The sequence below is a fragment of the Myotis yumanensis genome, unplaced genomic scaffold, assembly GCF_028538775.1.
Source record: "Myotis yumanensis isolate MYYU_CA2020_CCGP unplaced genomic scaffold, mMyoYum1.0.hap1 SCAF_3, whole genome shotgun sequence".
In the NCBI taxonomy this organism is placed as follows: domain Eukaryota; kingdom Metazoa; phylum Chordata; class Mammalia; order Chiroptera; family Vespertilionidae; genus Myotis; species Myotis yumanensis.
In genome coordinates, this window is record NW_027223754.1 from 123,397,215 (window position 1) to 123,411,912 (window position 14,698).

General features: G+C 45.8%; 1 non-coding gene across 1 annotated transcript; it reads right to left on the minus strand.

Moving 5' to 3' along the window:
• Positions 1-14,569: 14,569 nt before the first annotated feature.
• On the minus strand, positions 14,570-14,698 carry LOC139007932 (small nucleolar RNA SNORA11). Its single transcript, XR_011471057.1, has one exon. It is a non-coding gene; the product is annotated as a small nucleolar RNA SNORA11 (small nucleolar RNA).

Genomic DNA, 14,698 nt, shown 5'->3' on the forward strand with positions numbered 1-14,698 from the left:
TGTGTTGTAGATTTTTGCCGTAAGCCTTCAGGCTTCTCCTTGCAGCCCTGACAAGGGAAATCCCATAATGAAGGATTTCACGGAGCTCCACAGGCCGGGAGAGGCTTTTCTCGCCATCTGTCATTTTTCTTCAAGCCTTGACCTTTCTGTTCCCATGCAAGGCAGGGCCAGGAAGAAGCTTGGGCTGGGGAGCGAGTGTCTGGGTTGGGACCATGGACTGGGCAGGGAATGAACCAAAGCTAGGGGTCTGAGTGATTTTAAAATGGGCAGTTAGCACCTGGCTGGTGTGGCTCAGTGGTTGAGCGTCCACCTATGAACCAAGAGGTCACTGTTCAATTCCTGGGTTGTGGGCTCAATCCCCAGTGCAGGGCATGCAAGAGGCAGCTGATCGATGATTCTCTCACATCATTGATGTTTCTATTTCTCTCCCTCTCCCATCTTCTCTGAAATCAATAAAAACATATTTTAAAAAATAAAATAAAACGGGAATTAAGGGCGATGGTGCACACCTCAGTAGATGTGGATGAGAGGCGGGGTGGCGTGAAGAGTTTAAAGAAAGGAGAGCCCCTCGGGTTAGATTAGAAGGAGGTCCTGCAGACCTGTAGGAGCAGAATAGCCTAGGAGCCCGCTGCCTAGCCATCGCTCGCCAGACACTTGGGAGTGCAATTGTTACCAAAGAAAGCTGAGGCTTTGGACCCCCAAAATCTGGATTTAAATACTGGCTCCACCCCCTTGCTTGGTGTGACCTTGGGCCGCTCGCTTAATCTCCTTAAGCCTCAGTTTCCTCATTTGGAAGTTGGGGGTGGTAAAGCAGACTTCACAGGATTACTCTGCAGAGGGCACAGGGTCCTCTCTGGTGCTCAGCTTCGCTGCCGCTGCCCACAGCTGCGCAGAATCCAGGGTGGCTGCCCGCACTCTCAGATGAGGAGAAAACCTCAGCACCACCTGGAAGATAACAGGAACCAGACGCCCTGCTTGGCCTCTCCTGCTGACCAGGCTCCCCAAAACTCTGAAAGGGGCCCTTACCCCAGGACAAACAGCCGATGGGAAAGCAAGCTCGAAGCTTTGAGGCCAGCGAAGGGCCATCTTCTGACCAGCTTTCCCATGTCAGATCTATTGGGAGACTGAAAAAAAAACACCCAGTCTTCAAGCTCCATAATCAAACACCCGCCCCGCTCGCCTCTGAAAGGGCAAAGCCTCTGAGATGCACAAGGATTGTAATTGTTTGAGATGTTGGTAACATTTCATCTTCCCAGGGACCTTGTTCATTTATCAGGGTTCTTAAAACCCTTTTGTTCATAAGCTCGTGGTGAGCACAGAAAACATTCTATCTAATATCAGAGCACAGCTGTTCCACAACAGGGAGACTTAGGGAGAAAGCCCTTAAAACAAGGACGGGGAAACCCCACCAGGGATACAAACATGGGAAAAGCAACCTTGAGGGAAGGGGGGCTAGAGAGAGGGCCTCTTGAGCAACAGCTGCCTAACAAGAATATGCTGTTTGGAGAAGTGTGAGAAACAGCATCGCCGCCGCATGGACAGTGGGCCTCCAAGCTCTCAGTAAACACTGTGACCAAAGCAGGCCCCAGAGCTGGGCTCCTCCTCTCTGTAGGGTTCCTGGCAATCATGCCGGAGGCCCTACCAGGGCCCCTAAAAAATGTTTGAAGTAGGTGTGGAGCCCTGAGTAATATCTTCTTAAGGGCCAGTGTGGCTGGGGAAAAAAAAGCCTAGTGGAAAACTCTGTCCATCCAAGGCCACAGAAGACCAGGAAATGTTTTCTAAAAGGGCTTTGATTGCTCCTGAAAGCACAGCACAGAGTGAGCAGGGCCAGGCCAAGGCGGGGACCGAGTGACGCTCGCCATCGGCTGTGTGAGGTTGGGGCACACAGGTCCGGGAGTGTAGGGTTTATTGACAGCTCTTAATTATTGGGTCGGGAGCTATGTAGACCTTCACAAACTCAGATAAAGGAAAACCACATCAGTGTTTATGGGCTGTGTGAACAGAGGAAAGCCATGTCCGCATTTATGAAAAGTCTGAAGAGTAGAAACTGTTTAAATGTAATTCCAGTTCATGCTTAAAGCCAAATGCTAGGAGGGGAAAACGGTAAGTCAATGGAGGTATATTTCCAACCCCCCAAATTACAGTTGCCTGGTAATCTACCACGAAGACATCGCAGAGGTTATGAGCATGGGCTCCATCCGGAGTCAGAAAGACCTGGGTTTAAATGCTGGTGCTGGGTGACCTTGAGAAAATGTTTCAACCCTCTGTGCCTGGGTTTCCTCATCAGTGAAATGGGAATAAAGGCACCTACTTCACAGGGTTGCTCTGAAAGTTACCTTAGTGCTATATGAAAGCATTCAGGAGAGGGTGGCAACCTATTGAGCACTCCCTGCCCCCCTCCCCCCGCCCCAAACAAAAGCTATGGTTGTTGCAGTACTAAGAAGGGAACTGAGGAGGTCTCAGCTTGACCACTAATTGAGTCTTCTAACACCCCCAGGCCTCAATTTTCCCTGTCTCGGGCAAACACTGCCTGGGCACTTGCTCTGACATGAATGTAGTGGGTCCAAGAAGCACATAAAATATAAAGACATATATAAATGTGATCTATGATTACTAAAAGTATCCTTACTATGCAATTTATTTCCCTATGTTCAGGAAACTTCCTAACGCAAGAATTTTGAATGATCAGCCAATCAGTCTACGTGACACTAGAGATCTGGTCTCCCGCTTTGTTTGGATCCTGATTCTAACAGATCAATTGCAAGACAGACAGACAATCAGGGAAATTTGATGATATTAAGGTATTACCAACTTTTGTTAGTTGTGATAATCATATTTTATATATATATATATATACATATATGTATATATATATATATATGGGTTCTTACATGATTACACATGGAGCATTTATAGAGGAAATTATATGATGTTTGGATTACTTTAAAATCATCTGTGTGGGAGGGGTGGCTAGGGGTAGGTATGGATAAAAGACGGTGGCCATATGTTAATAATTGTAGAAGCTGAGAGAGGAGCACATGGGAGTTATTTAGATTATATTCTCTACCTTTATGTTTGGAAGTTTTCCATAATAAAAGGGAAAAATAATACCAGAAATACCCAAAAGGAGACTGATGATTAACTATCCGTGACGGCAGCTGAGGACCAGGTAGAGAGTCCTAAGGAGGGACAGTCAGCTGTGCCAGCTACAAGGAAGAGGCACAGTGAGGGGAGAAGGCTGGAACCAGACGGCCTGCCGCAGACAAAGCCTGTGATGTGACCGAGTCCCTTCTGTTTCCTCGATGTTAAAGTGAGGAGGTGAGACTCAAATGCCTCTTTCAGTCTTAACATACCATTTTTTTAAGGATTTCAAAATCAAGTACACTTTGCATATTTTCTGAATGGAATATATAAATCTCACTTTCAAGTGAATGAAACCATTTAAAACATACCAGACATGCTCTCAATTTAAAGAAGCACTGTGGGAGAGCGTCTGGCTCAGGCAACAGATCTTTTGGTGAAGTCTATACCTTCTTCTCTCCATTTTTTTCTTTTTGTGGCTTCCAATTTACTTGTTACAGCAAAAGGTCAAATGACCCAAACATACAGAATTTGCAGAAATTTTTCCAAAGCCCATATTTATGAGCTGAATATTAATTTGAAAAACATCCTTTATGTTTCAATTCTTGTTACAGAGAAATCTCTCAAAAACTGGAGTCTACTTTCCTATCTCAGGACAGAGAAACAGAGGCAACCTTCTTGGTGATCTGGGTTAGGTGCTTCTTTGGGCTTGAGGTCACCACTGGGCATCAATTCTTACTGTCCCGGGGCTAGAGATGTAGACAGAGGGGGGTTGGAGATTGAGTCGAGTCTACACAGATGCCTTGGCATCTCCTGGAAGGTACATTTTCAACATCAGTCCCTGTAAGAGCTAGTTTTATCTCATATTCTTCTTCAAGTGGAGGACAGAAGAAATAAGAGCCGTTAATGACGTGTTTTTTATTGGCTGAATCAATTAATCAAGGTTTTACTGAAATGGCTTGTCTCCCTGAACCCCTCATTCCCAACTCCTCTCACTTTTCCCTTTGTTTCTATGAACTCTCTCCACTCATAACACATTTGACACCAAATGTAGGGCCATTTCTCCACACTAATCAATTCTCCAACTCTCTGGACACGGAGTCCTGTAATCCAGTTCAATTCTGACACTAACACCTGGAGTTAGCATAGAGCCCACGGGTTACGGGCTCATCCCTGAGGCTGCCCCGCTTTGGATGCAGTCACAAACCCCATGTTGCCAGCCGTAGCCCTGACCATAAATCCAGTATTTCCCACAGACCTTCCTCAGATTCGATCTTTTGCTAGAGCTAGAGTGGCTCACAAAACTCAGGAACAGTCTACTTACTAACACCAGTTTATTTTTATTTTTTTTCAATATATTTTATTGATTTTTTTACAGAGAGGAAGGGAGAGGGATAGAGAGTTAGAAACATCGATGAGAGAGAAACATCAATCAGCTGCCTCCTGCACACCCCCCACTGGGGATGTGCCCGCAACCAAGGTACATGCTCTTGACCAGAATCGAACCTGGGACCCTTCAGTACGCAAGCCGAAGCTCTAGCCACTGAGCCAAACCAGTTAGGGCACACCAGTTTATTTTAAAGGATATTATAGAGGGTACAAATGAACAGACAAAGAAGTACATAGGGTGAGATCTGGAAGGATCCCGAGCAAAGGAGCTTCTGTCCCGTGGAGTTGGCATGCACCACTCTCCCAGGCACGACTGATCAAATCATTGGCCACTGGTGATTAACTCCATCTCCAGCCCCTCTCCCCTCCTAGAGGCTGGGGGTGGGGCTCAACGTTCCAACCCTTCAGACATGCCTGGTCCTTTTGGTGACCAACCCGTATCCTAAAGCTCCCTAGGGACCCACCAAGGGTGGCCTCATTAGAACAAAAGACCCTCCTGTCACTTCTATCACCTAGGAAATTCCAAGGGATTTAGGAGCTCTGTGTCAGGGGACAAAAACCAAATAGATGTTTTTTATTATGTCACAGCTTCCCTAAAGACTTAGAGTAGAACATTTTAGACACTGCCTACAAATGTCACATCTTCCCAAAAGTACATGATTTTGTCTAGCGAGGAATTCAACACAATTTTGTCCTCTCAAAGGCACCCCAATTCACTGATCACTAAAAATGCAGATAACAAATGACTTTGGACAGTCAATAAGCCCACATTTACTGAACAACTACTATGTACAGCCACTTGCTAGGAGCTCTAGGAAATGCAAAGGAGACAGAGGGTCCCTGACTTCCTTTTGTTGAGGACAAGTCAGAGATAAACCCCAGGCTTTGATGCCTGGGGTTTCAACATCATGTTCAAGTCCCAGCTTTCTCCTTAGCTGCTGCGGACTTGGGCCTCTCTTTCCTTCTTAGTAATATGGTGATAATAATAACATAGATCCAAAGGGTCGTCAGGAGAGTTAGATGGGATAATCCCAGAACAAGTTACAATAGTGCTTGGTACATGCTAAGTGCTCAAGAAGTGTTGTCTGAGCATCTGAGAAAAGCATACATGCAAGAACTGCTAGCACAGGAGACAGCATACCAGAGGGCTGACAGGGCACCAACACCCGAGACCAAGTGAACAGCAGAAGGGGCTGATGCGGGAGAGGTCCCAGGACTGGCGGGGCTGGCTTCCAGTGTCTGAGGCTTCCATCACCAGAGTGCCTGTCTCAGCCTCAGCCCACGGGGGACCCCTGCCCGAATGAATGTGGACTGGCCTGGACCTTGGAGTACCTAGGCTTTCTGTCCCCTCAATGGAACTGTGAGTTTCATGGGTGCGGGGGGATAGCAGGTCAGGAAGAGCTTCATGAAGAAGGTGGCGTTGGAGCCAAGGTCTCAGAAGGTTAGAGGCAGAGACAATGAAGAGGCCAGCTTAAGGATGGCCCATCTCCTCTCTAGGGGCTCAGGCCTGCAGCCACCGCTGCCTGGTTGAACACTGTACACTGTAGGGAATGTGTCCTCCTTCTCTCTGAAACCCCCCTGCTGCTGCCCAAACAGAAACCTACTTTTTCTTGCCTGGCTCTTGGGAGAGCTGCTACCTACACCCCCTATTCCACAGAACAGCCCTCCTCAGATCTAAAGGCTGAGGCCCTGCCAGCCCTTCCCTCCAGTTTTCTCTCTTCCGAGCACCATGTTCTGCTGGTCTCCCAGAAGCCGCGGCTCGTCGTTGTGCACTGCCCAGCTCAGGGGTGCCAACCCACGATGTGCTCTGAGGCCTCCCCTGGCAAAGCCCCAGGCTTGTGGCTGCCATCTCATCACCCTCTCCACCCCCTCCATCTCCAGAGTTGCAGGGACGTGGTCGCTGGCACCTCTTCCCAGTTCAGCTCAGAGACTCTCTTCTCGGGACCCTGGCACCCCCAACTCCAGGCCATCAAAGGAGATTTGAAGTGAAAAACAAGACAAAACTGAGAAATGTCCTATTTTATCACAAAATATAAGCAGTAAAAGATAATCCCAGCTTTGCCACTTACCAGCTGGGCAAGCTTGGGCAAATTACAAAACAACTTTTTTGTGCCTCAGTTTCCCCATATGTTACACAAGGATGACAGTAGTCCCTGCCATAGTGCTGTTGTGAGGACCACAGGGGTTCCTGCACCAGGGATTGGAAGCAGTGCCGTGTACAGAGTGGGGGCACCGCTGGTATCATGTTGTCGTTGTTATCGTGGTTAAGAGGGCAGGGCGCTGAATCAGCAGACACACTTAACCTCTCTGAGCTTCATTTCTTCATCTTCTTAAAATGGAAACAATAACAGTACCTACTTCATTCAATTGTTGGAGAACCAAAGAGATGCTGCATGCTCAGGGTATTGTTAATGATTGAGCACAATGCTTGATACACATTAAGTTAGACAAAGGTAAGAGCAAAAAAAAATCTTAGAGAAAAAGAAGAAAGAAAGACCCTGGCTAGAAAAGTCAGGAGAAAACTCATTATAGGTCTAAGACCTGCAGCCCAGCCTCCCACACGCAGGCGGCTGCACCCTTGCCTGCGCTCTGCAGCCCCTCCAGCACCCCACCTCCGGCTCCTCGCCTTCCCTCGCCTGCCTCGCCAGGAGTCTTGCGCCACACAATCACTGAGCTAAACCAGAGTTGAATGAACAGCATGTTTATTTTATTATTTATTTATTTATTATTTATTTGTTTATTTTAGAGAGAGATGAAACAAGATTAAAAAAAAAACATACACATCTATTTGTTGTTCCACTTGTTTACACACTCATTGGTTGATTCTTGTATGCCCTGACTGGGATTGAACCCACAACCTTGGCATATAGCAATGATGCTCAAACCAACGGAGCTACTCAGCCAGGGCAAATGAACAGTATGTTTAAACATGCCTTCCCGACCCCCAGGAAATCAGGAGAGTAAAAAAGAATCCCTTTTAGCCCAGAGTTCTACCTCCTGGGAGGGTGGCTGCTGTGGGTGGCATCGTTCCCATGCATCAGTCACATGACTCTGAGTGCAGTGGTCAGGAGCCCAGGCTTTAGCTTTTGAAAGACAGTGGTTCAAATCCTGATTCTGCCAGTTACTGGCTATGGGATTCAGGTAAGTGCTAGCCTCAATTTCCTCCTTCATAAAACGGGAATTGTGAAAATTACCTCACCATGGAGTTGTGAGCATTAAACGAATTATATGGAAGGAGCCTAGCACAGTGTCTGGTAGATCTAAGTGCTTAATAAATTTCAGCCACTATTATCCACTCTGGATTTGTCAAACCCCTGAGGACAGCAGGGCATTTGGTTCAGGAAGTGGTTCTAGGGAAAAGCTGGGAGAATCTGACTAATTTTTCTGGTTGGGGGTCAGGAGAAGAAGGGTATGGCCATGGCCTGAGCCCCTGGAATGCTCCTGCCCAGCGGCCCAGCGTTACTGACATGTGCCCATCCTGCTTTGGGGTCAGCGTCCTCCTCTGGCTGCAATTGTCATTCCCGTCACCATTAACACCCCTCCTTTGCAGAGATGTGAACACTCTCACATTGTTTCTTCTGGCCAATGGCTTCCCTCTGGCCTGTGATTGGTACCCCCGAGATTCCATCGCAGTGCAGGCATGCCAGCTATGTCAGCGTGACTCGAGTTGTGTGTGGCTGACATCCACATGGCCCCGTAGAAGGCAGGCTCCAGCAAAAGGTTATTTGGAATGCTGCTGAATGCTTGATGTCTGTCAAGTTATCTTTTTGGGGTTAGGCCATTAAAGTCGCATCTGATGTTTTATGGAACAAACAAGATAAACTGCATGTTGAATTTCATGGGGCATGGAAAGAATTTTTATGGATGTAGACAGAATAGCAGCTAAAAGTAGGTTGGGATTTTTTTTCCCCTAAAACTTTGTAGTGTTTCTTCCACATGGCTGTTTCACTTGAACTCAAAGCAGAAACAACCCCCAAAAGAGAAGCACAGAGGCTGCCATAGTAAAAGATTCAGTAAAACCTGGGGCTATTAGGCACCTGTAAAGAACAGGGATCCATCTATCTGGCTCATATCATCCCAATCATAGAGCCGTCTACTCTGTCCTTAAATCCTCTACCCAACCATGATCACCCACTCTGAAGAAAAACCCTTTTCCAGGCAAATCTGAATCCACTTGGGTGCTTTTTTTAGCCCACGCCCCTGACATCTCTTCTCCCATCCCCTTCCCAAGTGACCCAGGCTCCAGGTACTCCAGCCACACCAGCCAGTTCCTGGGCCTCTGAGCTTACTGTGCACTTTCCACTTTGTTCCTGAGCTTTGTCTCCATTGCCCAGAGCATCCTTCCTTTCCTTCTCTGCCACTATGCATCCAACCAAGTGGTCTAATGGAGTCCAACCAAGTAATGGGCACATTGCCAGGCAGTGATAGAAGGATGAGCGGACAAAGCATCAGAGCCTTACCATCCTCCAAGCTCGGACTCAAGTACCACCTCCTCCAGGCAGCCTTCTCAATCATCCCCTCAGCTGAACCCCTGTTCCCTCTTTCTGCTCTCCCACTGTGGTAATCCTTACCCCGCCCCCTCCATCTCTTATATTAAAGTGAAAGCTATGTGTGTATGTGCCTGTTCCCTTATACCCTGTAAGGCCGTAGAAGATAGAAACCTCAGGCATTCATTTTTTATCCTGGCCCACTTAATTTATAGAATCAAGACCTTAATATTTTCTTCCCCCTATAGACACTCAAATGCACAAAGAAGCGAAGTATAATGATGCTTGATGGAACATATTTCCAAAAGCAAAAAATTGGTGAGAGAGGGCACCCAAATGTCTATTAACTGTAGGAAGTGGTTAAATTAGGATACTTTTAAGAAACATTCTACACATATAATGAATGAAATAGAGCTATATGTACCAGCAGAGAAAAACTCCAAATAATTGTTGTTTAACTGAAAAAAAAAATTAAGTTATAGAACAATATGTTTGGCATGATCCTGTTCAGGTTTTTAAACTTTTTTTAAAGATCTCAGTGGTATGATTCAGAAGGTGATAAGTTATCTGAAAATGTTGGGAAAGTGAGAAATATTTTTTAAAATCATATATACCTTAAACATTTCTTTGAAGTTAACATACATTTATTTACCAATTTTTTGATGTTTTCCAAAGCCTATTTTTTAGCACACATCTGGTGATTAGAGTTCTGCACCACCTTTTATGTGTAGTCATACCCATAATGCACTGTATAAGTGTTCCAGTTTTATTTTTTGTAAAGTGGAATGAGAACTTAAAGACAGGGATACAGTCATTTGAATTCAGGATCCCAAATTAATGATATGTAGAAGCAGTGTGACCTACGCAACTTAAATAACCTCTCTGAGCATCAGTTTCTCATGTGCAACACAGGGCATCATAATAGTAGCTATAGGTAACCTAGAGGAAAAATATGACTCTGTGTGTACAATGAAAAATGCTTAGTGGTCAGTAAGGCTTACCTAATCTAGGTCGCATTTTATTTTCTACTAGAGGCCGGGTGCATGAAATTTGTGCAGGGGGGGCTGTCCCTCAGCCCGGCCTGCACCCCTTGGGGGATGTCCGACTGCCTCTCGCAATCCGGGACTGCTGGCTCCTAACTGCTCGTCTGCCTACCTGCCTGATCACCCCTAACCCCTCTGCCTGCCTGCATGCCTGCTTAATTGCCCCTAACCACCTCTGCCTGCCTGTCTGATTGCCCTTAACCACCTCTGCCTGCCTGTCTGATCACCCGTAACTGCTCCCCTGCTGGCCTGATTGCCCCTAATTGCCTCTGCCTTGCCCCACACCCAGGACCCAGGCTTCCCTCCTCTGGCCAGTTGCAGGCACCCAGGACCCGGGCTTCCCTACTTCTGGCTGTCCACAGGCACCCAGAACCCGGGCTGGCTTCACCTGGGCCGGCTGCAGCCACAGGGGACTGTTGGCAGGCGGCTTTGCCCGGACCACAGCTGCAGGCGCCGGCACCGTGGGGCGGGCAGCTTGTCCCTCTCCCGGGCCGCAGCCTGGCTGGTCCCCATTCCTCTCTTCCCAGTGTTGAGTGTCTGAGCCGTTATGGTGTGACGGTGTGAGGGTGTGATGACCATTTGCATATTAGCTCTTTATTATATAGTACTAGAGGCCCGGTGCACAAAAATTTGTGCACTGGCGGGGGAGGGAGGGTAGGGGGATGTCCCTCAGCCCAACTTGTGCCCTCTCACAGTCTGGGACCCCTCGGGAGATAACCACCTGCTGGCTTAGGCCCACTCCCCAGGTGGCAGATGGCAGGCCCGATCCCTCAGTGCCTGCCTCGCCTCCCCGGGTCGTGCACACAGCAGGGCCAATCCAGGGGTTGGGGCGCCACCCCGGGTTGCGCACATGGCAGGGCCGATCCAGGGGTTGGGGCATCGCCCCAGGTCGGGTCGCACACGGGATGCCCTGGGCAGGTCGCACACGGGACGCCCGCCCAGGAGGGCCGGCGGATTGCTGCTGCCCCGCCCAGCCGCCCCAGGTCGGATCACACATGGACGCCTGCCACCCCGGGTCACAGATAGGCCCAGATGGCAGCAGGGCAGGCGGGATGGCACTGTCCTGTCCTACCTGCGTTATGCAAATTAGCCACCATCTTTGTTGGTGGTTAATTTGCATATCACGCTGATTAGCCAATGGGAGGCATAGTGAAGGTAAGGTCAATTACCATGTTTGTCTATTATTAGATAGGATTACTATACCATAGTAGGAAGATGAAGCAGCCAAGAACCACCCTACACAGTACTCTGGCCACCTTCTCTTCCTGCCTCCAAGATGCTCAAAGTCCATGAATGACAGGGAGAAATAAGTGCTATGGCCTGAAGTTTAGGTGAATGAGAACCTACTGTGTGACAGAACTGGACCAGGGAGCACAGCAGCACAAAGCTCATTAAGTTAGTTTCTGCCTGAAGGCTATTACAATCTAATGGCAAAGGTTGAATATACTAGTACATGGGAAGGTAAAGATGATAATATAGAGTATCGGTTACAATATTTTCAGTTGCAAATGAAAAACAACAACAACAAAGTAGCTTAAATACTAAATTTTTCAATTGGCTCAAGCCATGGAAAATTCCAAAGGTTAGGGTAACTTCAGGAAGATACTAGATCAGCCCTGTGCTTCTAGTTCTCTTTGATTTCTCAGCTCTGCCTTACTGCATGTGTCAGCTTTGTTCTCAGGCTGGCTTCCTGCTAGTAAAATAAAATAAAAAATAAAAAATAAATAAAATAAAATAAAATATATATATGGCAATTCCAGGCGTCACATCTGAGACCACATCATCAAACTGCAGTCTTGAAAGCCACTCTGAACTAGTCAAATTAATGTACCTATTTCTAACCCAATCACTCTGGCAAGATGAATGGAATTATGTTGATCAGGTTGGGCCAGTCGGGGCTTACCCCTAGGTCTGGTGGTGGAGTCAATTTATTGAATGCTTCTTTCATGAGTCAGGCACTGTGCTACCTGGCTTTACACATGAGGTAAGTGCTACTAGCATCTCTAGTTTGTAGTTGAAGAAACTGAGGCCCAGAGAGGTTAAAAATTTTCCCAAGGTTACACAGCTAATAAGTAATACAGCCAGATTCACACTTTGGCCTTCTGACTCCAGACCCCACATACATAACCACTAAGCCACAGAATCAATCAAGACATCAGTCCCAAGCGGGCGCCTCATGTGTATTGCAGATGACACTGGGTAAATTGAGAGAGAAGAGAACTTGGCCAGGGGCTGAGATGATGAGAAGGCAGGGCTTGTGGTAGGTCATATGCAAGTATGGGAAAATTAGATTAAGTGAACCTTCAGACACAGGAATCACATTATAGCAGAAATAACAAATACAGTGGGGTCAGACAGCTGCCAAGTCTGCCACTTACATATAAGCTGATTGGCCTTTTCCAAGTTATTCAACTTCTCTGAGCCCACAGATGAAATAAGAAGCCATCAGAATGAATCAAAGGTGCATGGGGAGACTCTAAAGAGAGAAAAGGGCAGAGAATGCAATTCTGGAAACTCTGAATGGGACCAGTAAGTCAGCAAAATCCTATGAACATGGAAAGGCCTTGGGAGGGTAGAGAGTAGGAAGCCACATGGCCTCACTATACAGACAAGTCTAGAGCAATTTTACAGCAATCTTACCACTGCCAGCTGGGAGATAAGAAAGAAGAGGATAAACATGAACTATGTCCTAATTATGCCTTCATTTTTGAAGGATAATTTTGGCAGATATAGAATTCTTGGTTGATAGTCTTTTTCCTTCAGCACTTTGAAGATGTAATTCCACTGCCTCTGGCCTCCATGGTTTCTGATGAGAAGTCAGCTATTAAACTTATTGAGGATCCCTGGTATATGATAAGTTACTTTATTTCTTGCTGTTTTTAAGATTCTCTCTTAATCTTTTTAAAAAAATAATTATTGCTTTTTAAAAATCTGTTTTTATTGATTTTTAGAGAGTGAGGAAAGGAGAGGGATAAAGAGATAGAAATATCAATGAGAGGAACATTGATCAGCCACCTCCCAGACGCCCCCTACTGGGGAGTGAGCTGGAATTGATCCTGTGTCTTCTTGGTTCACAGACTGATGCTCAACCACTGAGCCACGCCAGTTGGGCTCTCTTTGTGTTTTGAAAGTTTGACTATGATATGTGTATTTTTGACTGTCTTTGAGTTTATTCCACTTAGAGTTTGTTGAGCTTTTTGAATGTGTAGGTTCTAAAATAAATTTGGAAAATTTTCAGCCATTATTTCTTCAAATATTCTTTCTGCCTCTTGCTCTCCTCTCCTCTCCTTTCTGTCTCCTCTCCTTCTGGGACTCCCATTACTTGTATGTTGGTATGCTTTATGGTGTTCCACAGGTCTCTGAGATTCAGTGGTTCTCAACCTTGGCTGCACATTAGAATCACCTGGGAATCTTTTTAAAATCCTGGTTTCTGGGACTCATCCTCCGGAAATTCTGTTTCTTTGTTATGGGGTGGGGCCACAACATTAGTAACAAAGAAACAGAATTTCCGGAGGATGAGGCCCAGAAATCAGGATTTTAAAAAGATTCCCAGGTGATTCTAATGTGCAGCCAAGGTTGAGAACCACTGCTGAGATTGCTCACTTTTCTTTACTCTCTTTCCTTTTCTTCCTAAGACTTAATAACCTCAACTTATATTCAAGTTAGCTGATTTTTCTTCTGCTAGCTCAAATCTTCTACTGAAACTTTCTAGTGAAATTTTCATTTTACTTATACATTTTTACTCCAGAATTTACATTTGGTTTTCTAATAATTTGCTTCTTGGTTGATATATTCTATTTCTTATACTTATATTTCAATTCTTTACAGATAGTTTCCTTTAGTGTTTTGAACATCTTTATATTTGAAATAACTGACTTAAAGTCGCACATTTAATCAACCTCTGGGATTGTGTGGATGGGTTTTCCCCTGGCCCTTCTACTCAGATTATCTCTTAATACATGTCTTTCTGAGGACAAGGTAATCTGGAGTTTAGAATGGAATTGTTTGAGAGTAAACCATGTTGGCAGCATCCCTGAGTAATTGACCCATGTTGATAGTGAACAGTGGGTAGAGACACCCTGAGCTGAGATCTGGTACAGAAATGTCGACACTTTCATAGAGGATATAAAATACATTAATAATTCCATTAACTTCTAGAGCTGAGAAAACACAACAAATAGAGTTTAATGATAATAATAAACCTCACTTAGCTTTCTTTCAATGCTTACTGTATGCTAGGGCACTGTGCTAAATACACTACAAACATTTACTCATTACAACCACTTTACTAGGTAGATATTATTCCCATCTGACATATGAGGAGTCAGAGAACACAGATAAGGTATGATCATCCATAATTTAATTCACCCAATGTATAGGTGAGAAAATGGAGTGAAATTTGGGGTTTTATTAATAAAAGCAGCTTCCAGAAGTTGGGATAACCATTTTATATTTCCTTTCTAGGTAGGTAAGTCCTCAATGGTACTGGGAGATGCTTGCTCTGGAAAAAATGGGGTGAGGGAAGATCCATTGGCCTAGTGTGTTTTGCTGTAATCACATTTTTTTTTTATGTATAGGGCATAATGTCACAGGAAGGTCATAGCATCCTGCCACCCGTGAGGAGTAAGCCCATGTTGCTGTTGGATGTGTTATACACAGAGGAGCCATCCTTCAGGCACTCTGCTCTCTTCACACCCC